The 25,326-nt window shown below is 39.5% G+C and overlaps 1 protein-coding gene across 2 annotated transcripts in view; it reads left to right on the forward strand.

Annotated features, from left to right (window-relative positions):
- The first annotated feature begins 3,003 nt into the window (after positions 1 to 3,003).
- The window catches only part of Iqcm (IQ motif containing M), a 466,620-nt gene continuing 444,297 nt past the window's right edge, over positions 3,004 to 25,326 (forward strand). For both annotated transcript variants that reach the window (XM_040734846.1, XM_040734847.1), the window contains exon 1: positions 3,004 to 3,279. The gene's annotated coding sequence lies outside the window, so the exon portion shown is untranslated. The remainder of the gene's footprint in view (positions 3,280 to 25,326) is intronic.

Consider the following 25,326-nt stretch of genomic DNA (forward strand, 5'->3'; position numbering starts at 1 on the left):
AGTATACAGTGAGAAGGATCGGATTAGGACAAATTAAACCACATTACATTTTTCTCCAGATAAAAATTGAAAGTAACAATTATGCAATTGGATTACTTGTTGAAAGCATTAGTCAGTACTACAGAGCTGGAGTAATATTGGAATAAATAGAAAAGCAATAATGTTCAAATGAAATTATAAATACAAAGATTTGGTAATCAACCAACAAGTACATCACAGATAGTTTGAAGATATGAGAAGGATTATATATCCTTCAACACAGCTGTATAGCCTTTTCATCTAACACAGTTGTGATTGTTTGGATCAACTCAGAGACAAGAACCAGATCTGTGTGATTTATATGTGCCTTAGCTTTGCACTTGGCACAAATGACCCTCTAGTAAAATATACCTGTTTAATTTACATGTGTTCTGTGCTTCCACAAGGCAGTAATGTTATTTTGGAATGTGTGAATGATCACAGCTTCAAGAGTTATCAAATTATATCCTATGAGTACTCTAAAGTATCTTTCCTTGTAATGCACATGACTTTTGAGGTTAGTCAACTGAACATAAGTCAAGAATATAGTTAATAAATATTCACACTTATTATACTCTCATGGTTTTATACAAAATAATCTACAACAGAATTCTAAATTAGCCTTGCTATTATAAATTGTTTTAATTTGGTAATTAAAATTTGTTAACACAAATGACAAAGCAATATCATAGTCTAGTTATATGCAAGGAATAATTGTGTATAAGGTACATGATGATCTTCCTTAATAGTTTTCTCTTTAAGTAAACAGTAAGATAGTGGAACACAGGAACAAGAAAGCTATGCTTTCATGTAAAGAAATTTCCTGCCTAATGGAGGTTAAAGGTCTCATAGCGAGAAACGGTATTTTATGTCCAGATGTATTGGGCTGGAATGACATCAGCTTATTGTGAGAGTAAAGAAAAGGACCAAGAAATCGATGCGTGTCCTCAAACGTACAAACAGAATTTGAACATGCATAAGCTCTATCGGATAAATTTGTCCACAGTTTCATGTTAACTACAGTTCAGGTGGCAACAGCGAAAAACCAGCTATATGTCCTTACTTGAATGATGAACTGAGGTTATCTCCCACAATGTTTTTGTAAAGTAGTCAGTTAATAAATAGTGGCTGCTTGAAAAATCGGGGAAAATGCTTTGATGGAAGAAAATTAGAGCATCTTTTTACTATTTTTAAAGAAATTCTTTTATAATTTAAAAAGTTTTGATGTTAATATAATTATATTATTTTCCCTCCCCTTTCCTCCTTGCTCTTTCTCAAAATCATGGCCTCTTTTTCTTTAATTGTCATTTTACACACATGAGTGCACGTGCGCGGCAACACACACACACATACACGCACACACGCACGCGCGCGCGCACACACACACACTCTTAAATGTAGCAAGTTTTCTCTTGTTATTATGAAAGCTTAGCCTTAGCTTAGGCTTGTTATTAACTGGCTCTTATAACTTAAATTAACCCATTTCTGTTAATCTATGTTCTGTCACATACTGTCTGACCATTCCTGCTTCCTCCATGTCTTCTCAGTCTCTCTCATGTGACTAGATTTCTCCTCCTCCCCTTTTCTCTCTCTCTACATGGAAGTCCTGCCTATACCTCCTGCCTACCTGTTGGCATTCCTTAATTTACAATACTTGGGTGGTAGAGACATGCAGATCTTTGCAAGGTCAACGCCAACCTTGTCTACATAGCTACACAGGAAGCTCCAGACCAGCCAAGTCTACATAGTGAAAGAGATCCTGTCAAAGAAGGAGACGGAGGAGGAGGAAGAAGAAGAAGAGCAGGAGGAGGAGGAAGGGGAAAAGAGAAGGCCTCTTTTGAGTTGTTGGTTAAGGTTGTCCAAGAGACTCCCAAACATTATAAAACATTACAATTGCCCTTGGTTGCCCTCCAGAGTTGGAAGGTAAGTCCTGATGCTGAAGACACAAAGCATTTGCATTCTGGACACAGGAACCAGAGTATTCAAGGTTGATATGACCTGAATGCCTCCTCCCTGAAGACTGGCTTTCATGATACCAGAAAGTGCCTCGAAACTTCCAAAGGAGGAAAGCAACCAGTAGTCCTTCTCAGATTTAGTCCTTATGAACTAAAGGCACTAAGGGTGCCCTAAGGGTGCAGCAGTGGTACACACACCTTGGCTGTAACCAACAGCTCTCTAATTGGAGACAGACCTGATCAACAGAGGAAAATCATACCTGGTGCTGGAAACTTCGTCAACTACCTGGGATCTGTGAAGTCATGCAGGGGAACCTATAACTTTACCAAACCAGTGTAATACCTATTTTTTCTAAATATTTATTCTCAAAAATTATTTCTTAAAAAGTAAAAGTAAATGCTATTTTGTGCTAAACTAAAATTTTGGTACCATAAAGGTTTGCTGGCTGCGGTCCTTGTGAATGAAAGTAAAATTCTGTACCATCGCTTTCCACTTACTACTGGGGAATATTCTCAACAAAACAAACAAGGTAGGTCAACCACATCTCAGTGAACATACCAGTGAGCATGTGGGTAGTACACATCATACTTAATGGGTTATAAAAAATAATGGCATGAGTTTGGGAGCGGAGACGTGGTGGGCGTAGCATCATGAAGAGGAGAGTGTGGGTGGACATGATCAAAGTACTCTGAATAGATGTAAGAAATTCTCAATATAAATGGTCTGTTATTTTTGTAAAAACTAGAAAACGTGACACACCCCCCCCCGGAGTAGAAATCGGTACGCAGCCTTCACACCACACCCTGCCATTGAAAACCCAAACCACAGAAGGTCCCTCAGAGCAGGAGGTCCTCTTCCACAATCATTGGCTATGACATGTAACTGGACTAGAACTGTTGGTTCTAGGCTAACTATGGAGCAGGAGAGAGAATTCACAGATCTGGTAACATGTGACGCCCCTCAACGTCACAGTGGGAAACATTCATATCTGAGGTAACCTTCTGGTGGTTGCCTGGGAGTCTTTCCAAACCTTGTAGCTCACCGTGCCAGGAGGCCTTGGCCTTCAGGAGTGCTACAGCAAGGGGTGTACAGCCCCTCCAGGAAAGCAGGCCTGTGAGTCCTCAGTGCTGTGAGGAGACAGGAGGGAGCACTAATGGAGCCCGGCAGGGCAACCTTAGCTGGGAGAGAGCTCTAGGGGTGGAGCTAGGGAGACAAGGAGAGGGGGTCAGCCTGAGTGGCTCCACAATCCTCACAGAGGTTTGAAGGTTCTGTAGAGCAGGAGGTGAGCCCGAGTCCGAAGCTAAGGTAAGAAGCATGGTCCTGGGGCTTTGGGCTTCTCTTGGGTGAGGGTAGGAGTGCAGTCGGGAAAAAGCATAGTTACAAATTTCCCAGATAATGACAGGTTACACAGTAGACCGTGCAGTAAGAAGTCAGGACTGCATTTCCACGTGATAGAAAATAGGACAATGTGGGCGTATTTCAGGGTTTTTCTCCTGTGCGCTCTGGTATGTACTAGCTAGACAGGTGGCCGCCCGCTGAGCTAGGTGCTCATACTCACACCCCACAGGTGGATGTGCTTGAAGCTGAGCTAGTAGGTTGTACGCTGCTGTCCCAGGGGATCTCACAGCTTCGTACCCTGCGTGACTGCACCATTGCTAACTGATTCTTAACACGCACTTCCACAGTGTTTCTGTATACAGGCCTGGTCTCCCCTAAGTCTGCAGTCAAGAAGTTTGAACATAGTGAAGAGAACTCTGACATAAAACCCTGTGTAAGGCAGGCAGGTGCGGGATGAGACTCTGTTGCTGTTTTTTTTCGACCAATATCGGTGATTTTTAGTGACCAGAAAGAGATTTTAAAGGGTTTCATCCTAAAACGATCTCATGCTGGCTGTGGAACTCCAGTTTGAGTGCTCTAGTTTCTATTTAGGGGGTTTAATGAGCATTTTTCTCATTTTCACTAAGGCATCTTTATCTCTGGTGTGCACAATAGTCAGCTTCTTGAGGTTACCAGCGCTTTTAGTGTCTAGTCTTCATGTGGTCCATGTGGGATGCCATAGTATAGGTATTATTGCTTCGATCTACCTTGAGCTTACCAGCGCTTTTAGTGTCTAGTCTTCATATGGTACATGTGGGGTGCCATAGTATAGATATTATTGCTTAGATCTACCTTGAGGTTACCAGTGCTTTTAGTGTCTAGTCTTCATATGGTACATGTGGGATGCCATAGTATAGATATTATTGCTTAGATCTACCTTGCAGGTTAGTAAACTGAAGTTCAGAGGTCACACAGCTGCTGATGGCAGAGCCCAGTCTCAATTTTAATTGACCTGTTTACAGTCCAGTGTTTTCCCTCTTAGCTACAACTCAATGTGGCTGCTCAAGAATGGTTTCAAAATAATTTTGTTAGATCTACAGAAGAATTAACGCCATGGCAGTGGCTTCCAATGGTAGCAACCCAGTATGTGAAGAACCATTCTTTCCCCACGACTGTGGGAGGCTTAGCTACTTTGTTTTCTTACCAGTTCACTGCATCCCCTTTAGAATCACAGCCGTGCAGGGAAACAAACCCCGTATTTATGTGGAAGGAACTTGTGCTGACAGTCATCCATGTATTGCCTTTCTTTTTTATCTAAGGCAACAGATCTTTAGAAACAGTGAAGGTATGGATAATAAGTTTTCTAGGCTTTGCAGCCATATGATTTCAGGCACAAGGACTCAACTTTGTTATTTTTGTATCTTTGTTTAGAGATGAACACTTTTTGAAGAAAGAGAGATTTATTTAGTTTAACTATAAATAAATCCATATAGCATGGAGTTGGGGTTTATAGTTAGGTCCTCTTGGCTATATCATAACATTGTAGCAAAGCAAAAAAAGAAAATCGCTAAAGGAACCATAGACATGGTTTGTTTGATGGAACAACACGCGATCTTTAAGTAACTGAGCCCTGTGAGAACTACATCATCCTCCCTTGGGGGCTGCACCCTATTATCTTTTGTGTCCCACCTCATTTCAATACTTGCTCCATCGGGTAGAAGGACTCCATCCTATGAGCCTGTTGGGGACAAGCCATGGCTAAACCATTGTTGACAACCCTAGACAATGAGTGAATGAATGGTGTGTGCCTGATTTGTGGGGGGGAAAAAAGCAAGTCGATTTCACTCATTAACTTGATGCTCATTTACCAATTTCCTGTTCTAGGAGTAATTTCTAGATAATTTTCTTAGTAATGGCCAGTATGTACTAAAGAGCATTCTCTGTGTTAGAGTCTTTGCAAACATAAGCAGACTGGGGCTTTGGAGATCTTGTTAGTAAGTATTATTTTCTACTAGTTGGTTGGAACTAGGTTTGAAGTACGTCTTCGCTATTTGTGTTCATTGCCCACTGAAACACATGGAAACTTATCTCTTACCAGCTCTGTTATCTACAATTGCTTTTTGAATCTTGAGTTTTTTGAAGACCCTATATGTTTAAATTTAAATATAAATCATGATTACTTACATTCCCTGTGATGCTAAGCATGCATAAACTTATATATGATCATAGTTTCTGCTGCCACATCTGTTTATATTAGGAACCCAAAAAGCCTAATGACCCCAAAGAGTACTCAGGAACAATATCCAAGAGTTCACAAGTTAAGGCCATTTTACTGAAAAGGATAAAGATGGCAGGCCACTCTGTGGCTCTAAGAAGCTTTCCATTTTTTCCTTTTCAAGCGTGCAGGTGCCAGCTGAAAGAAGCAGATCACAATGAGGGCTATAATTCCAGGCACACACTGACGTGCTTACAGGGTTCTTTGGTGATCCCTAAAAAGGTTGCTGGATCCAAGTCCTGGTGTTTCTAGTGATAATTATGAAGCAAATATTGGAGAGCATCAGGAGAAACCCTGTAAATAAGAAGATATATATTTTTTGAGTTAGTGTTTTAACTTAATCAGAAAACAAATTTAGCCACATTGTTTAAAAAGTAGCTAGAAGGGACAGTTTTATTATTAGGTTAAAGTTTTTTTTTACAGGATTCTCATAGGAAAGCTGGAATCGTAATTACATGTAAATAATCATTAGTTTGATCATTATGGCAGTTTTACTTTGAAATTTATACAAAATTGTTTTACTTTATTTTCTTTTTTTTTTATATTTTATTTTCCAGTTTAAATTTAGATAAGAAACGAGGTTGCTTCACAAGTCAGTTCCAGGTCCCTCTCCCATTCCCTCCCCTCCCCCGTGCCCTCCCCCAACTCCCCCCCCGTTATCCCCTCATTCCCCCAGGGAGGGTGAGGCCCTCCATGGGGGTGTCCATAGTCTGTCATTTCATATAGGGCAGGGCCTAGACCCTTCCCCAAGAGTTCAGGGTGAGAGTGCACCTCACATTTTTCTATGGGAGTCCAAAGTCCGTGTGTATACTTGGGATGGGTACTGATCTGCTCCCCAAGGCTCAATAGATTCTCTAGGCCTCCTCTCTGACACCCAGATTCAGGGGGTCTTGATCAGTCCCATGCTGGATTCCCAGGCTGATGCCTGGGATTCAAGAGTTAACCTTTGTCTGGTCAGCTGTTTCTGGGGGTTAAACTAGCCCAGTCTTAATCCCTTTGGTCATCAGTCCTCCCTCTCTGTTACTGGCTTTTTTGAGTTCAGCTCAGTACTTAACCGAGGGAGTCTGCCTCTTCTTCGATCAGCCACTAAATTAAGTTTCTGTTTCCCAGACCCTCTGGCCATAGGATTGTAGGCAAAAAGAGAAATATGGCATGTACTTTATTTTCTTATAGGTTGTGTAAGTATTAATGTAGAAGCTGATATTAAAGGAGCCGCTTTTGTGAACATTATTAGCTCACTAAGTTACCATACTTTCTTGTGATCCTAAAAGCATAGGAGCAGAGGATGCTAGAAATGAAGGGGACTTGAGATTATTGACAAGAGGGTTTCTCATCAGCAGCACTATTAATGCTTCCGTGGGAGGCGGTGACGCACGATGGTGATGATGCAGTGAGAGAGCAATCCCGTGTGCTGCAGGACCTTTAGCAGTATCTGTGATCCTTACACACGGAGTTCCGTCGTTGGCTGTCGCTTGCTTATATTGAAGTGTAGCCAATAATATAAATGTCTTTGTAGTTGGAAAAGTGCTACTCAAAGAGGTGGTGGTGGGGGTCACTTTTAGTTAGAAACCTCTGTCTTGTTGCAGCTCGCTTGCTATAAAAGACTGTTAATCCCTTACCTCTGTTTCCAGTAATAAGAAGCTTATTTTTCACTTGGTATCACAGTTAAGTCTAGTATGCTTGAAGTAGGAGAAGACAAAGAATCAAGTTATGAATATAATTCAAAGCTTTTTGCTTTATGGTCCTTTCTATTTTCTTTTTTTAAGACTTTCAGATTGTACCATAGATAAATGACACTAAGAAAAGGACTAAATGTATTGTTTAATTTGACTGACCACACACATACATGCACACCTGCACAAACACACATCACACACACACATTGAATCACACAATTAGATAGGGTCTTGCTGTATAACCAGGCTGGTCTCGAACTCTTGAACTCAAGTACTCTTGCTATATTACCCTGAAACTAAGACTATAGGTGTGTGCCACTCTCTCATGCTAGTTTGTTTACCAGACTTTCGCAATGAAGCAAACTCTGTTGATTCTGATAGAAGCACTTATCTTTCCAATGTCCTGTGACAGAGTTTACTGGTGAACATCACCATCTGGCCCCCTTTTGATACGCCAGTGTAGAGACAGGCTCAGTCTTTCTATGCTTGCTTCTCTACTAGGAACACATTTTCTCCAGGCTCTGTTTTCTATCTGGCATATTCACAAAGCAGGCTATATTACTCCCTTATTTAAATTCATTTTATGTATGTAATTGTATTCAAATGTCTCAAAGTGTATGTTTGGTTCTTTAAAAAATATCCTAGTGAAAAAGGTATTTTGAGACTACTTTTGATGGCAATATAATTCTAGCAGGAGATGATAAATTCCAAGTATTCATGTTGCATGACAGTTTTTCTGAGAGACACAACACATGCACACACTCACAGGTACACATGATGCATACGTACATGCAATGTAAACACACACACACACACACACACACGCACACACACACACCTTCTCACTCCAGAAAGAGATTCCATGACATATCAAAGTAACAATCTCACCAATGTCCGTTTTGGTTAATGAACTGCAATTCCACTGGTCAGCCTTCTCCCCCTGAAGTTGTTTATTCTTTTTCATATTGCTGAGGAGAGGAGCTCTCAAGAATCTTCCAAGTGTTTCTTCTCTCAAACGTGGACCTTTTTATTACCTCCTGAGTCACATGAGCTTCTCCTTCTCTCCTGGAATGAATATTTCAATTTTGGAGAAAATGTCATACAGCAACATGTGTGTGTGTGCGTGTGTGTGTGTGTGTGTGTGTATGTCTATCTATTGGGTAGGGATGGGGATACTTTTAGAGTGTTCGAACAAAGAGAAAGGTAGGCAAAAAAGAACTCCTACAGTGAAAAGAAATTCACTAATTTGGAAGATAGACTTCAGTGGAGAAATAAAGTTTTGGAAGGGTAAAGCAGATGGTGGACCACTGGTACATTAAACTAAGTAATTTTGATTTGTATGCCAAGGACAATTGGAAGCTAGGGTATAAACTTAGCAGACTTTATAGAAATTGCAACCAAGAATTCTATTTTCACAACTATATAGTGTCTACTTTTTTTGTTTCTTAACTGTTCTTCAAAGGGACACATGGTGTTGGTGGTGGGGATAGCATGACAAAAGTACACCAAAACCAAAATAAAAGTGACCTATGGGAGAAGAATTAACTAATAAGGACATCAAGGCATTGTTACTTTCTAAATGCGTTAGTGGAATTATGCTTTTCCAAACATACAGATCAATGTCAAGTGTTAATTTCATACAAGAGAATATTTTGTTGAGACACTTAACAGTCAGGAAGGAATGTAGGAGTATGACCAGATCTTTCAGGCAAGAGAGAAAAGAAAGCTTCTAAATTCAACTTAGCTGGTGACCAAATTAACTTCTATTAGCATTTGAATAAATAACCTTAGCCCTAACTAGATCATGCACATTTGGAAATCAGTCTCAGTTTGGAGAAAGCTGCTGCTGCTTCTGCTGATGGAACAATCTGTCCCTATTATGATGCTCTGCTACCTCGATGAAATAGAAAGATTGCAAGCTGTACGACCGGGAAACCAACCAAGTCGAGCTGTCCTGACTTGTCTAGCTTACTAGCCTTTGAATTGTCACTTACCCAGAAACTGGGATATGTTTGACACGGGAGGAGGTCTGTATTGCTACCCCCCCCCAAATGTAGGATGCTTATTACTTTTTCCAGATTTAATTAAACATATGATTGTTGTGTGCAATGTGAAGAGCTTGTGGCCAATGAATCAGAGGATGACTACAATAACACAGTGGTGTTCTTTGATGGAAAACCAGAGTTTACATGAAAGGGTGAGATCTGACAAGAGTGTCTGTCACTGTCTAACTTTTAGAAAGTAAGTCTTAAGGTTTGGCTTCTTTTCCTGCCCCTTCATACAGAAGAACACTAATTTCAGAAAAATTATTAATAGTAAAATAAACTTAGTACTTCCTGTGAAAATTGCATAAAATTTGTTTCATATTTTGAAGAAATAAAAATCTAGTATTTTGTTCATATTAACTCTCAGACTTTGAAAAATGGGCCATTTTATTGTCAGCTGGAAAATTATTCTTTTCAGAATTGTCTTTGGACATGTATATAGTTAAAGTGTTATTCAAAAGATTTAAAAATAAATGTTAAGTATTTGGCATAATATTTTGAGATGCTCAGTTAAACTCAAAGGACTTCTGTGAATTTCCACATTTAAATATCAAATTCTTTTCAAATGAGACTTTGGAGAAATTATCTTGCTCACATTGGCTTTGGTAATAATTCCTTTCATTCACTATGCTATATTATTTTAAGGTATTAATTTTGACTCTGAGAAAATTAAGAAAAGCAGTGTGGTAAAGGCAATTTTACTTTTATGCAAAAACCAAAGCCTTACTGTTTTTTTGCCTTCCAAGTGTGCTTTTTTTTCTCCCCAAACATTCATATTTTGTTTTCCTGTTTTAGAGAGGAAGGGGCACTCAGCTCACAATTGGAATTTTCAGCAATGTTAGTTCTTTCTACGCTATTTCTTAAAAATAATAGGGTAAATTTCTACATATGAAATAGACCAAAGTGATTGCAAGTATAAACATTGCAAAGAACTGCATTAAAATAAGAGTAGAATAATTGGTCATGGAAGAGGCATGTCTTCCAATGTTGACAAATGTCTAGGAAGACAATACTGAGCATGAAAAGGACTATTTTGGTTGACAGTGGGTGTTTAGAATGAACTGTGATCTTCAGAGAAAGGTATATTCATTGTAGATGAAGATCTCATTCATTGTTTATGCTTTGTCTTAAAAAATTTATACGGAGTAGTTCCTACAAGCTGTTCCTAAATTAAAAATTGCTCTACTTGTTATACACTATATATCATAATATTACATTTTATTATGTACATAAAAATCAAAGGATAGATTTCAGGAGTTGTTTCTTCCTTGCTACTATGTATGTTCCAGGGTTAAAACTCAGGTTTTTGGGCTTGGCAGTAGATGCCTGTACTTGATGAGCTGTTTCCCAGCTACAGTTGCTTGTTTATAAGAGAAAGATTTCCAGTGTTTTCCCCTCTCTATTGCCACCATGAACATTAAATATGAATAATTCAGCATACTAACAGTAGTTAGAGACTCCAGTAGCTTCCCAAACTGGAATATTTTAGTAGTCTTGTTTCTGCTGCCTAGTGGACTGGGATTGTTGATTCTCAGGCTCTATCATTAGTTAACCCTTTTCATATGGTCAGGTCTAAATGTTGCCTTTTTGTCATTCTCATCTGGCTATCTACCTCATGGGTACTTAGGATGTTCAACCACAAATGTCAGAATGGTTCATTCTTTATTTCCCCAACTTCTCACATTTTGTGTAGTGAGTGAGTATTTTGGACATGATTATTACCACTTTTGGGACCATCCTCACTCTTGTTGAATATGAAGGCATAGGAAAAGGAGTATGTCTTGTCGGAGATTGTCCTAGATTGAGTGCAGAAGTTTTACTGGCATGTGCTCACAGGGGACAGTTTTCTAATGACAGGAGAGCCTTCCTTCTGTCAACACAGCAGGAAGCTATGTGTCCAGGAAAGTCCTTCAGGATTGTCTCATTTTGAAGTATGTAAGCCAGGTGTCTGTATCAGCCAGATATCATCATACCTCCTTAGATCCTGGGCAAGACAGTTCTCCATGGCAGTCTTTAATCAGTGATATAACATTAAGCCATCAGTCAGCGATAGTCTCAGAAACTGTGTGAGCGCATTGGCCTTGGAAAGGGCATCTGGACACTGAAGCTGTTTGTTTATTTTTTTTTGAAATTTGTGGGTAACAATAGTATGCAGTGATCTCATCTTCTACCTACTAGGGCTGTCAAACACTGTAACAATTCTAAATAATCCTTTGGGACACTGGTTGAAAACCACTGGTGATCACTGGGTTAGAAGACTGCTTACAATATGCTATGACTTTAATGTTTGTGGACAAATGAATGTAATGTTGGTTAGAATACCACCTGCTTAATGTTTGGAAAGATCTAGTGAGCAAATCTGTTGTGACTCGAACAATACTGGCTGAATAGAAGTAGTTATTTGGAACGACTACTCCAAGGTGCATGAAGGATATTTAGAATGTTGCTATTCACTGCCCTGTAGAGCAGTTGGCAAGTTTATTTTCTCTTTAGCAATTTAACAACCATGTGCTAGGCCAGCATGGGACTGATCCTGACCCCCTGAATGTGAGAGTCAGTGAGGAGGCCTGGGTAACCTATGGGGCCCTGGGCAGTGATCAGTGTTTATCCCTGGAATACAAACAGACATCGTGTGTCCGTAACACAAAGAGGGATGCTCTCTCAGCCTGGACTCTTAGGGGAGTGCCTGGACCCTGCCCTGAGTGAAATGACAGACTCTAGATATCCCCTATGTGGAAGGAAGTGGTGATAGGGTGAGAGGCTGGGGGGGGATGGTGAGGGTGTGCGGGAGGAGGGGAAGGAGAGGGAACTGGGATTGACATGTGAAACAAGCTATTTAAAATTAAAATAATGAAATAATAAAAAAACATGTGCTTTTACTTTAACATCTACTAACTCGGATATCTGCATATTTCACTGATATTGTGGATGTGGCCCAGGAAGACAGGTAAAGAACTGGCCTTGTCTAACTTAGGCTGTGCTCCTGTGTCTGGTTTTAACTGGATTAAACTCTAATGCTTCTACAGAGTGACAACACATAAGCCATCTGGACACTTTATCTACAATTCTCCAAGAAAAACTAGAGCACTTAAAAGACAGAAATGATTATTGAGAAGAACACAGAAATATTTTAAGTTTTGACTGTGCATTTTAAACTCTCTTGAAGTCAACCCCATTATTCCAATGTAAAGAATCTAGATTAGTTCAACACAGTCCTTTTAATATCTACTAACAGTTCAAAATGGAATACCTACTGTTAGCTTAGCCCTGTTCTTCAGACCAGCTGGTATCCCAGGAGAAAGAGTGAGCATGGAAACTAAAATAGCAAACCATTTTTCAGGGTGTGTGCTTCCAGAACAGGATTGGAAATCTGAAAAATTAATTGTAAGGTACCCAGTTCTTCTGTATGCTCCCAAGAACCTGCTGTGGTCCACAGAACTTGTGCTTAATTTCAGGGTCTTTTACCTTGCTTTAGCTTTTTCTTTTATAAATATAATTTGTTCAGTAAATAATGTGTCATCATGTTTTGGTATTTGTAGATGCCATGATGCTTTCTACATTTTCAGAAATGGCTAGCTTAATAGCACATGTTAAATATTGACACTGAGCTACCCATATTTCTTCAAACAGAAATCAACCTATGTAATGATTCCTAATTTATGAGAACAAGGTCATGTATTTTGATAACTTTTGGAACAACAAATTTATTTTAAATATGAAAAAACAATGCTAAAAAGATTTTTGTAACATAAAAATAAAAATCAACATTATTTTATAAAAGACAGTTCCCTTATAGCTAATTTTATAAGATCATTAAAAAGATGGGCATTTTGTATTTTAATACACTGTCTTTTGCTGTTTCATGTGATTGAAACAGGGTTCACTGGCAAAAAACTACAGAAACAAAAGACAAAAAATACGTTAATTTTAATGTATTCTTCCAACTTCTCACTATTTATAAATGTATTTTATTTTCAGTTGTGTGTGGGTGTGTGCATGGGATTGCAGGTATCTCTGAAGGCCAGGGGACCTTAGATTGCCTGGGCTGTAGCTTCAGGCAGTTGTGAGCTATCTGCCCAAAGTGCGTCCTGAGAGAGGAACTCAGATGCTCTGTAAGAGCTGTGTGCACTCTTAACTGTTGAGCAATCTCTCCAACCTTTCTCATGGATTTTGGATGTAGCTCTCTGGTTTTTAAAGACAGCATTAGAAAAATGTGTAAATAAATTTTATTATAAAATTATTTTGTACTCCATTTCAATACAGCATTAATATAGCAAGAACAGTGTTCAAATACTGACAGCACTATTCTTCTAAGTAAGAGAATAGTACTTTATCATACTGAAAGAATACAATTTGATCAAATATAAGTTGCTTAAAACTTGTCATTATTTTAAACAATTTTGAGTAAATAACTACACACAACTCATCGAGTATCACCAAATTAGTTCTTTAGATACATCCCTTGTGCTGGAGTTGCTATGTTGAAAACACACATATTTTAACTTAACACAGATTGCCAGATTATTTTTCAGAAAATTTGTACCAATTTGGATTCCCTAAAAATAATGTGAATGTACCAACTACATCCTCTTAGCTAGGCATCCATCACTATGTTAATGCTTGACAAGCAGGTGAAAATCTGTGTTGCTTTATTATCTTTTGGTCATAAGTGAGATTGAAAATCTTTTAATTAGTGGGCATTATTCTGTAAATATGGGCCTTTGATAGTTTTAAAAACTAGACTGTTGCTTTTTAATAAAAATTGATTCAAAAGTATGTGGTAATGATTAAACATATTAACCTTTAGTCCTATTTATGACAAATAGATTTTCTTGACTTTTTTATTTTTTTAATTTAAATTATAAAAAAGCTTGTTTTACATGTCAAATCCAGTTCCCTCTTCCTCTCTTCCTCCCTTGCCCCCCACCAACTCCCTATCCCATCAACTTTCTGCTCCCCAGAGAGGGTGAGGCATTCCATGGGGGATCTTCAAAGTCTGTCATATCATTTGGAGCAGGGCCTAGGCCCTTGTTTAGGTCAAGAAAGTATTCCTCTATGTGGAGTAGGCTCCCAATGTCCATTCTTTTTTTTTTTTTTTTTTTTTGAGACAGGGTTTGTTTGTGGCTTTGGAGGCTGTCCTGGAACTCACTCTGTAGACCAGGCTGGCCTCGAACTCACAGAGATCCGCCTGCCTCTGCCTCCCGAGTGCTGGGATTAAAGGCGTGCGGCACCAATGCCCAGCCCCAATGTCCATTCTTATATTAGGAATAAACATTGATCCACAACCAGAGGCCCCATAGACTGCCCAGATATCCTAACTGACACCCATGTTTAGGAGGTCTGGATAAGTGTCTTCCTGGCGTCTCAGCCATCAGTCTGGGGTCCATGAGCTCCCTCCTGTTCAGGTCAGCTGTTCCTGTGGGTTTCTCCAGCCTGGTCTTGACCCCTTTGCTCATCACTTCTCCCTCTCTACAACTGGATTCCAGGAGTTCAGTTCAGTGTTTAGCTGGGTGTGTTTGCTTCTGCTTCTGTCAGCTACTAGATAAAGGCTCTAGGATGGCATATAAAGTACTCATCAATCTCATTATCAGGGAAGAGCATTTAAGGTAGCCAGCCTCTCCACTATTTCTTAGATTATTAGTTTCGGTCAACCTTTAGGGCCCTGGACAGTTCCCTAGTGCCAGATTTCTTGTTAAACCTATAATGGCTCCCTCTATTATGGTATCTCTTTTCTTGTTCTCCTTTATTCTTCCCCTGACTCAATCTTCCTGCTCCCTCATGTCCTCCTCTCCCCTCCTTTTCTCCCTTCTCTTTTTCCTAACTCCCTCCCCCACCCCCATGCTCTCAATTTGCTCAGGATATCTTGTCCCTTTCCCCTTCTCCTGGGAACCATGTATGTCTCTCTTAGAGTCCTCCTTGCTTCCTAGCTTCTCTGGCATTGTGGATTGTAGGCTGGTAATCCTTTGTTCTATATCTAAAATCCATATATGAATGACTACATACCATGTTTGTCTTTTTGTGATTGGGTTACCTCACTCAGGATGGTTCTTCTAGTTCCATCCATTTGCTTGTGTAAATGTACCACATTTTCTTTATTTTATTTTTAATTTTAAATAGCTTGTTTTACATGTCAATCCCAGTTCCCTCTCCCTCCCCTCCTCCCGCACTCCCCTTCCCCCCACCCTCCCACCCTATTGCCAAATCCTTCCACATAGGGGATATCTAGAGTCTGTCATTTTACTCTGGGTAGGGTCCAGGCACTCCCCCTAAGAGTCCAGGCTGAGAGAGCATCCCTCTTTGTGCTATAGGCACACGAAGACTGTTTGTATACCAGGGATAGACACTGATCCACAGCTCAGGGCCCCATAGGTTTCCCAGGCCTTCTCGCTGACACTCACATTTGGGGGGGTCCAGATCAGTCCCATGCTGGCCTCCCCACTGTCGGTCTGGGGTCCAAGAGCTCTCCCCTGTTCAGATCAGCTGTCTCTGATGGTTTTGCCAGCCCATTCTTTGCTAATTTGCTCATCACTCCTCTCTCTCTGTCACTGGGTTCCTTAGGTTCAGTTCAGTGATTAATTGTGTGTTTGCCTCTGCTTCCATCAGTCACAGGATGAAGGCTCCCGGATGGTTATAGACATCAAGTTCATTATCAGGAATGGGCATTCGAGGTGGTCTCTCCACTATTGTTAGCTTGCCAATTGGTGTTATCCCTTTAGATCACTCGAGGTCACTCTGGTGCCTGATCTGTATTCGATCCTATGATTCCCTCTTCCCCCTATTCTATCCCCACCTCCTCAACTTCCTGTTCCCCCATGACCAACTCTCTTCCTCTTCACCCCCTCTCTTCTTCCCAGCTCCCACTCCCCCCCACCCCTCGCCGTGTTCCAGATCCATTCAGAGGATCTTGCCTCAATCCTCTTCTCTTGGGTACTATGCATATATGCATATCTTTTAGGTTCTTTCCTGTTTCCCAGACTCTCTATCAGTGGAAGTACAGACTGGCACTATCCTGATCCATGTCTAAAATCCATATATGAGTGAGTACATACCATGTTTGTCTTTTTACGAATGGGTTACCTCACTCAGGATGGTTTCTTCCAGTGCTATCCATTTCCCTGCGAATTTCAAGATTCCATTGTTTTTTTCTGCTGAGTAATACTCCATTGTGTAAATGTACCACATTTTCTCTATCCACTCTTCAGTTGAGGGGCATCTAGGTTGCTTCCAGGTTCTGGCTATTACAAATAATGCTGCTATGAACATAGTGGAGCAGATGCCCTTGTTGTATGAACTTGCCTCATTTGGATATATGCCTAAGAGTGGAATTGCTGGGTCTAGTGGTAGATTTTCCCATTTTCCTGAGGAATCTGCATACTGATTTCCAAAGAGGCTGTATGAGTCAGCACTCCCACCAGCAGTGGAGGAGTCTTCCCCTCTCTCCACATCCTCTCCAGCATAAATTGTCTTCAGTGTTTTTGATTCTAGCCATTCTGACAGGAGTAAGATGGTATCTCAGAGTTATTTTGATTTGCATTTCCCTGATGGCTAAGGATGTTGAGCACTTTCTTAAGTGTCTCTTGGCCATTTTAGCCTCCTCTACTGAGAATTCTCTATTTAGCTCTGTACCTCACCTTTTAATTGGATCCTTTGGTGTTTTGGAGACTTGTTTTTTGAGTTCTTTGTAAATTTTGGAGATTAGCCCTCTGTCAGATGTAGGGTTAGTGAATATCTTTTCCCATTCTGTGGCCTGCCTTTTTGTCTTTTTGACTGTGTCCTTTGCCTTACAGAGGTTTTTAGTTTCAGAAGGTCCCATTTGTTAATTGTCGGTCTCAGTGCCTGTGCCACTGGTGTTATGTTTAGGAAGTGGTCTCCTGTACCAACTCGTTGAAGAGTATCTCCCACTTTCTCTCCTAAAAGTTTCAGTGTGGCTGGATTTATGTTGAGATCTTTGATCCATTTGGACTTAAGTTTTGTACAAGCCAATAAACATGGATCTATCTGCAGTCTTCTGCATACAAGTACCCAGTTATGCCAGCACCATTTGTTGAAGATGCTTTCTTTTTTCCATTGTACAGTTTTAGCTTCTTTGTCAAAAATCAAGTGTTCATAGGTGTGTGGGTTAAAATTAGGGCTTTCAATTCGGTTCCATTGGTCTACCTGCCTATTTTTGTGCCAATACCAAGCTGTTTTCAGGACTATAGCTCTATAATAGAGCTTGAAGTCAGGTATGGTGATGCCTCCTGAAGTTCCTTTATTGTATAGGGATGTTTTGGCTATCCTGGGCCTTTTGTTTTTCCATATAAAGTTTATTAATGTTCTTTCCAGGTCCTTGAAGAATTGTGATGGAATTTTGATAGGGATTGCATTGAATCTATAGACTGCTTTTGGCAAGATTGCCATTTTTATTATGTTGATCCTACCAATCCAAGAGCATGGGAGATCTTTCCATTTTCTGGTATCTTCTTTGATTTCTTTCTTTAAAGACACAAAGTTCTTGATATACAGGTCTTTAATTTCCTTGGTTAACATTATCCCCAGATATTTGATGCTGTTTTTGGCTATTGTAAAGGGTGATGTTTCTCTGATTTCTTTCTCAGTCACTTCATCATCTGTATATAATAGGGCCACTGATTTTTTTGAGTTTACCTTGTATCCTGCCACATTGCTGAAGGTGTTTATCAGCTCTAGGAGTAACCTTGCGGAGTTTTTTGGGTCACTTATGTAAACTATCGTATCATCTGCAAATAGTGAAAGTTTGACTTCTTCTTTTCCTATTTGTATCCCCTTTATCTCCTTTTGTTGTCTTATTGCTGTAGCTAGAACTTCAAGTACAATATTGAAGAGATATGGAGAGAGTGGACAGCCATGTCTTGTTCCTGATTTTAGAGGAATTGCTTTGAGTTTCTCTCCATTTAGTTTGATGTTAGCTGTTGGTTTACTGTATATTGCTTTTATTATATTCAGGTACGTTCCTGTTATCCCTGATCTCTCTAGGACCTTTATCATGAAGGGGCGCTGGGTTTTGTCAAAGGCTTTTTCAGCATCTAGTGAGATGATCATGTGGTTTTTCTTTCGCAGATTGTTAATATGGTGGATTACATTGATAGATTTTCTAATGTTGAACCATCCCTGCATTCCTGGGATGAAGCCTACTTGATCATGGTGGATGATTTTTCTGATGTGTTCTTGAATCCGGTTTGCGAGTATTCTATTGAGTATTTTTGCATCAATGTTCATGAGGGAAATTGGTCTATAGTTCTCTTTCTTAGCTGTGTCTTTGTGTGGCTTGGGTATCAAGGTAATTGTAGCCCCGTAGAAACAGTTTGGCAGTGAGCCTCCTGCTTCTATTGTGTACCACATTTTCTTAATCCATTCTTCAGTTGAGAGGCATCTAGGTTGCTTCCAGGTTCTGGCTATTACAAATAATGCTGCTATGAACATAGTTGAACAGATGTCCTTGTTGTATGAATGTGCTTCTTTTGGGTATATACCTAAGAATGGAATTACTGGATCTTGAGGTAGACTGTTTCTCATTTTCCTGAGGGCTGTATGAGTTGGCATTCCCACCAGCAGTGGAGGAGTGATCCCCTCTCGCCACATCCACTCTAGCATAAACTGTCATTGGTGTTTTTGATTTTAGTCATTCTGACAGGAGGAAGATGGTATTTCAGAGTTGTTTTGATTTGCATTTCCCTGATGGCTAAGGATGTTGAACACTTTCTTAAGTGTCTTTCAGCCATTTTAGACTTCTCTATTGAGAATTCTCTATTTAGTTCTGTACCCCACATTTTAATTGGATTATTTAGTGTCTTGGCGACTAGCTTCTTGAGTTCTTTGTGTATTTTGGAAATCAGCCCTTTGTCAGATGTGGAGTTGGTGAAGATCTTTTTCCATTCTGTGGGCTGTTGGTTTGTCTTGTTTACTGTGTCCTTTGCCTTACAAAAGTTCTTCAGTTTCAGCAGGACCCATTTATTAATTGTCAATCTCAGTGTCTGTGCTACTGGTGCTATGATCAGGAAGTGGTCTACTGTACCAATTCATTCGAGGGTACCTCCCACTTTCTCATCTAAGAGGTTCAGTGTCGCTGGATTTTTGTTGAGGTTTTTGATCCATTTGGACTTAAGTTTTGTGCATGGCAATAGATATGGATCTATCTGCAGTCTTCTACATATCAGTATTCAGCTATGCCAGCACCATTTATTGAAGATGCTTTATTTTTCCATTGTATAATTTTAGCTTTTGTCAAAAATCAGATGTCTGTAGGTGTGTGGGTTGATATCAGGATTTTCTATTTGATTCCATTGGTGTACCTGTCTATTTTTTGTCAATACCAAACTGTTTTCAGAACTATAGCTCTGTAATAGAGTATGAAGTCAGGAATGGTGATGCCTCTGGAAGTTCCTTTATTGTACAGGGTTGTTTTGGCTATCCTGGGTCTTTTGTTTTTCCGTATAATGTTGATTATTGTTTTTTCAGGGTCTGTGAAAAATTGTGCAGGTATTTTGATGGGGATTGTATTGAATCTGTAGATTGTTTTGGCAAGATTGCCATTTTTACTATGTTGATCCTACTTATCCAAGAGCATGGGAGATCTTTCCATTTTCTGGTATCTTCTTTAATTTCTTTCTATAAAGACTCAAAGTTCTTGCTATACAGGTCTTTCATTTGTTTGGTTAGAGTTTCCCCAAGATATTTTATGGTGTTTGTGGCTATTGTAAAGGTTGTTGTTTCTCTGATTTCATTCTCAGCCCATTTATCATCTGTATATAGTAGGGCTACTGATTTTTTTTTGAGTTAATCGTGTAGTCTACCAAATTGCAGAAGGTGTTTATCAGCCATAACAGTTCCCTGGTAGAGTTTTTTGGGTCACTTATGTAAACTATCATATCATCTGCAAATAGTGCAAGTTTGACTTCTTTTCCAATTTGTATCCTTGATCTACTTTTGTTGTTGAATCGCTCTAGCTAGAACTTCCAGTACAATATTGAAGAGATATGGAGAGAGTGGACAGCCTTATCTTGTTTCTGATTTCCTAAGAATCATGTTGAGTTTCTCTCCATTTAGTTTGATGTGGCTGTTGGTTTACTGTATTTTGCTTTTATTATGTTTATATATGTTCCTGTTGTCCCTTATCTCTCCAAGATCTTTATCATGAAGGGGTGTTGGATTCTGTCAAAGGCTTTTTCAGCATCTAGTAAGATGATCATGTGGTTTACTTTTTCAGTTTGTTTATATGGTGGATTATATTGATACATTTTCATATGCTGAACCATCCCTGCCTCACTGGGAGGAATCCTACTGGATCATGGTGGATGATATTTCTGATGCGTTTTTGGATTCTATTTGCCAGTTATTTATTGAGTATTTTTGCATCAGTGTTCATGAGTGATATTGATATGTTGTTGTCTTTCTTAGTTGTGTCTTTGTATGGTTTTGGTATCAAGGTAGTTTTAGCCTGGTAAAAAAGAGTTTGTGAATGACCTTTCTGCTTCTATTGTGTGGAACACTTTCAAGAGAATTGGTATTGGCTGTTATTTGAATTTCTGGTAGAATTCTGCACTGAAACCATCTGACCCTGGGCTTTTTTTTTGTTGGAAGACTTTTGATGACTTGTTCTATTTCATTAGAGGTATAGGTCTATTTAAATTGCTTATCTGTTCTTTATTTAATTTTGGTAATTTATATCTATCCAGAAAATTATTCATTTCCTTTTAATTTTCTAATTTCCTGGAGTACAGGTTTTCAAAGTATGACCTGAATATTATCTTGATTTCCTGAATGTTTTTTTATGTTCCCTGTTTTATTTCTGATTTTGTTAATTTGCATGTTCACTCTTTACCTTTTGGTTAGTTTGGATAAAGTTTTGTTTATGTTGATTTTCTCGAAGAACCATCTCTTTGTTACCTTGATTCTTTTTATTGTTTTCCTGGTTTCTAGTTCATTGATTTCATTCCTCAATTTGATTATTTCCTGCAGTCTACTCCTCCAGGGCGAGTTTGCTTCTTTTTGTTCTAGAGCTTTCAGTTGTGCTGTTAATTCTTTAATGTGAATATTCTATAGTTTATTCATGTAGGCACTTAATGCTATGAACTTTCCTCTTAGCACTGCTTTCAAAGTGTCCCATAAGTTTGGGTATGTTGTGTCTTCATTCTCATTGAATTCTAGGAAGTCTTTAATTACTCTTTTTATTTCTTCCTTGACCCAGGAAAGCTGCAATTGTACATTGTTCAATTTCCATGAGTTTGTAGGGTTTCTGAAATTCGTGTTGTTGTTGAATTCTAACTTTAAAGCCTGGTGTTCTGATAAGATGCAGGGGGTTATTCCAATTTTTTGTATCTATCCAGGTTTGCTATGTTGCTGATTATGTGGTCTAATTTAGAGAAGTTTCCATGTGGCACTGAAAAGAAGGTATATTCTTTTGTGTTTGGATGGAATGTTCTACAGATGTCTGTCAAATCCATTTGGGTCAGAGCTACTATTAGTTCCTTTGTTTCTTTGTTAAGTTTCTGTCTGGTAGTCCTGTCTAGTGGTGAGAGTGGAGTGTTGGAAGTCTCCAACTTTAAGTGTTTGAGGTTGTATGTGTGATTTGAGTTTTAGTAATGTTTCTTTTATGAATGTGGATGTCTTTGTATTTGGGGTATAGATGTTCAGAATTGAGACTTCATCTTGATTGATTTCTCCTGGGATAAATATGAAATGACCTTCTTCATCTCTTTTGATTGATTTTAGTTTAAAGTCTAATGTGTTAGATATTAGGATTGCTACACCAACTTGTGTCTTGGATCCATTTGATTGGAAAATCTTTTCTGATCCCTTAACTTTGAGGTAATGTCTGTCTTTGAAGTTGAGGTGTGTTTCTTGTATACAGCAGAAGGATGGATTCTGTCTTTGTATCCATTCTGTTAGCCTGTGTCTTTTTGTAGGCAAGTTAAGAACATTGATATTGAGGCATATTATTGACCACTGATTTTTAATTTTTGTTTTTGTTTTTTTGATTTGTTGTTGGTGATATTGCAAGTGGATTTTCACCACCCCCTTTTTTTGGCTGTTGGTAAAGTGGGATTATGTATTGCCTATAATTTTGTGGGTGTAGTTAACTTCCTTGGATAGGAGTGTTCCTTTCAAAACTTTCTGTCGGGCTGGATTAGTGAATCTGTATCATTTAAGCCTGGTTTCATCATGGAATGTCTTGTTTTGTCCATCTGTAGTGGTTGAAAGCTTTGCTGGGCATAGTAATCTGGGCTGTCATCCATAGTCTTTAGTGTTGGAAGAATATCTATGCAGGACCTTCTGGCTTTCAGAGTTTCCATGGAGAAATCAGGTGTGATTCTGATAGGATTGCCTTTGTATGCTACTTGCCCTTTATTCACTACTGCTCTTACCATTCTTTCTTTATTCTGTATGTTTTATGTTTTTATTATGTGGGGAAGTGAATTTTTTGTGGTTCACTCTATTTGGTAGTCTGTAAGCTTCTTGTACTTTCATTAGCATGTCTTTCTTTAGATTTGGGAAAGTTTTCTTCTATGATTTTTTAATATGTTTTCTGTACCTTTGAGGTGGGTTTCTTCACCTTCTATACCACTTATTCTTAGGTTTGTTCTTTTCACATTGTCCCATATTTCCTGAATATTTTATATTAGTGATTTGTTGTATTTAAGATTTTCTTTGGTCAATGAATCTGTTTCTCCTGGTGTATCTTTAACGCCTGAGATTCTCTCTTGTATCTCTTGTATTCTGTTGGTTATGCTTGCATCTGTATGATCATTTACCCAGCTTTTCTTTTGTCAGCATTTCCTCAGACTGTGTGGTTTTTGTTTTTTGTTTTTGTTTTTGTTTTATATTGTCTTTATTTCAGCTTTCAAACCTTGCAGTGTTTGAATTATTTCTTACAATTTTTGGTTTGTCTTTTCCTCCATTTCTTTAATTTTTCATTTGTTTTTTTCTTCCATTTCTTTTTTTTAAAAACTTTATTATATATTTAAATTAGAAACAAGTTTGCTTCCCATGTCAGTCCCAGCTCCCTCTTCCTTCCCTCAACACCCACCCCCCCACATCAGCCCCACTGCCCCCCACCCAATCCCCACTCCATTCCGCCAGGGAGGGTAAGGCCCTCCATGGGGGATCTCTAGAGTCTGTCATTTTGTTCTGGGGGAGGGCACAGTTCCTTCTCCAAATTTCCAGATTGAGACAGCATTCCTCATTGTGGGATGGGCACCCAAAGACCATTTGTGTTCCAGGGATAAATACTGATCTACTACCCAAAGCCCCATCAATTGCCTAGGTCTCCTCACTGACACCCACATTCAGGGGCTCTGGATCAGTACCATGATGGCCTCTAAGCCATCAGCCTGGGGTCCAAGATCTCCCCCTTGTTCAGGTCAGCTGTTTCTCTGGGTTACACCAGCCCAGCCTTGACCCCTTTCCTCATCACTCCTCACTCTCTGTCACTGAGTTCCATGAGTTCAGTTCAGTGTTTAGCTGTGGGTATCTGCCTCTGCTTCTGTCTGTCACTGGATGGAGGTTCTAGGATGGCATATAAAACAGTGGTCAAAATCATTGTCAGGGAGGGGTATTTAAGGTAGTCTCTCAACTATTGCTTGGTTTGCCAGTTGGTGCCATCCTTATAGATCTTTGGAAATCTCACTAGTGGCAGATCTCTCCTCAAACCTATAATGACTCCCTCTATTATGGTATCTCTCATCCTGCTCTTCTCTATTCATCCCCCAACACAACCTTTCTGCTCCGCCATGTCCTCCTCTCCTCTCCTCTTCTCCCCCTCTCTTTTTCCTGGCTCCCTCTCTCCTCCCCCAGATGCTCCCAATCGGCTCAGGAGATCTTGCCTCATCCTTCTTCTCTCGGGTATCATGCATATCTTTCTTAGGGTCCTTCCTGTTTCCCAGACTCTCTGGCAGTGGGATTGTAGGCTGGCATTCCCCTGATCTATGTCTAAAATCCACATACGAGTGAGTACATGCCATGTTTGTCTTTTTGCGACTGGGTTATGTCACTCAGGATGGTTTCTTCTAGTACCATCCATTTGCCTGCAAATTTCAGGATTCCATTTTTTTCCCGATGAGTAGTACTCCATTGTGTAAATGCACCACATTTTCTCTTCCACTCTTCAGGTGAGGGGTATCTAGATTGCTTCCAAGTTCTAGCTATTACTAATAATGCTGCTATGCACATAGTGGAACAGACATCCTTGTTGTATGAATGTGCATCTTTTGGGTATATGCCTAAGAGTGGAATTGCAGGGTCTTGTGGTAGACTGAGTCCCATTTTCCTGAGGACTCTTCATACTGATTTCCAAAGTGACTGTATAAGTTGGCACTCCCACCAGCACTCCCCTTTCTCCACATCCTCTGCAGCATAAACTGTGATTGGTATTTTTGATTTTAGCCATTCTGACAGGAGTAAGATGGTATCTAAGAGTTGTTTTGATTTGCATTTCCCTGATGGCTAAGGATGTTGAGCACTTTCTTAAGTGTCTCTCAGTCATTTAGATTCCTCTATTGAGAATTCTCTATTTAGTTCAGTACCCCACTGTTTAATTGGCTCCTTTGGTGGTTTGGAGACTTGCTTCTTGAGTTCTTTGCAAATTTTGGAGATCAGCCCTCTGTCAGATGTGGGGTTAGTGAATATATTTTCCCAATCTGTGGACTGCCTTTTTGTCTTGTTGACTGTGTCCTTTGCCTTACCAAAGCTTCTCAGTTTCAGGAGGTTTAATTTATTAATTGTCGATCTCAGTGTCTGTTCTAGTGGTGTTATGGTCAGGAAGCAGTTTTCTGTACCAATTTGTTCAAGGGTACCTCCCACTTTCTCTTCTAACAGGTTCAGTGTGGCTGATTTTATGTTGAGGTCTTTGATCCATTTGGACTTGAGTTTTGTGCATAACAATAGACATGGATTTTTCTGCAGTCTTCTACATGCCAATACTCAGTTATGCCAGCACCATTTGTTGAAGATGCTATCTTTCTTCCACTGTATCATTTTCGCTTCTTTGTCAAAAATCAGGTGTTCATAGGTTTGTGGATTAATC

This window comes from Mesocricetus auratus, unplaced genomic scaffold, assembly GCF_017639785.1.
Source record: "Mesocricetus auratus isolate SY011 unplaced genomic scaffold, BCM_Maur_2.0 Super-Scaffold_100041, whole genome shotgun sequence".
Classification (NCBI taxonomy): Eukaryota; Metazoa; Chordata; class Mammalia; order Rodentia; family Cricetidae; genus Mesocricetus; species Mesocricetus auratus.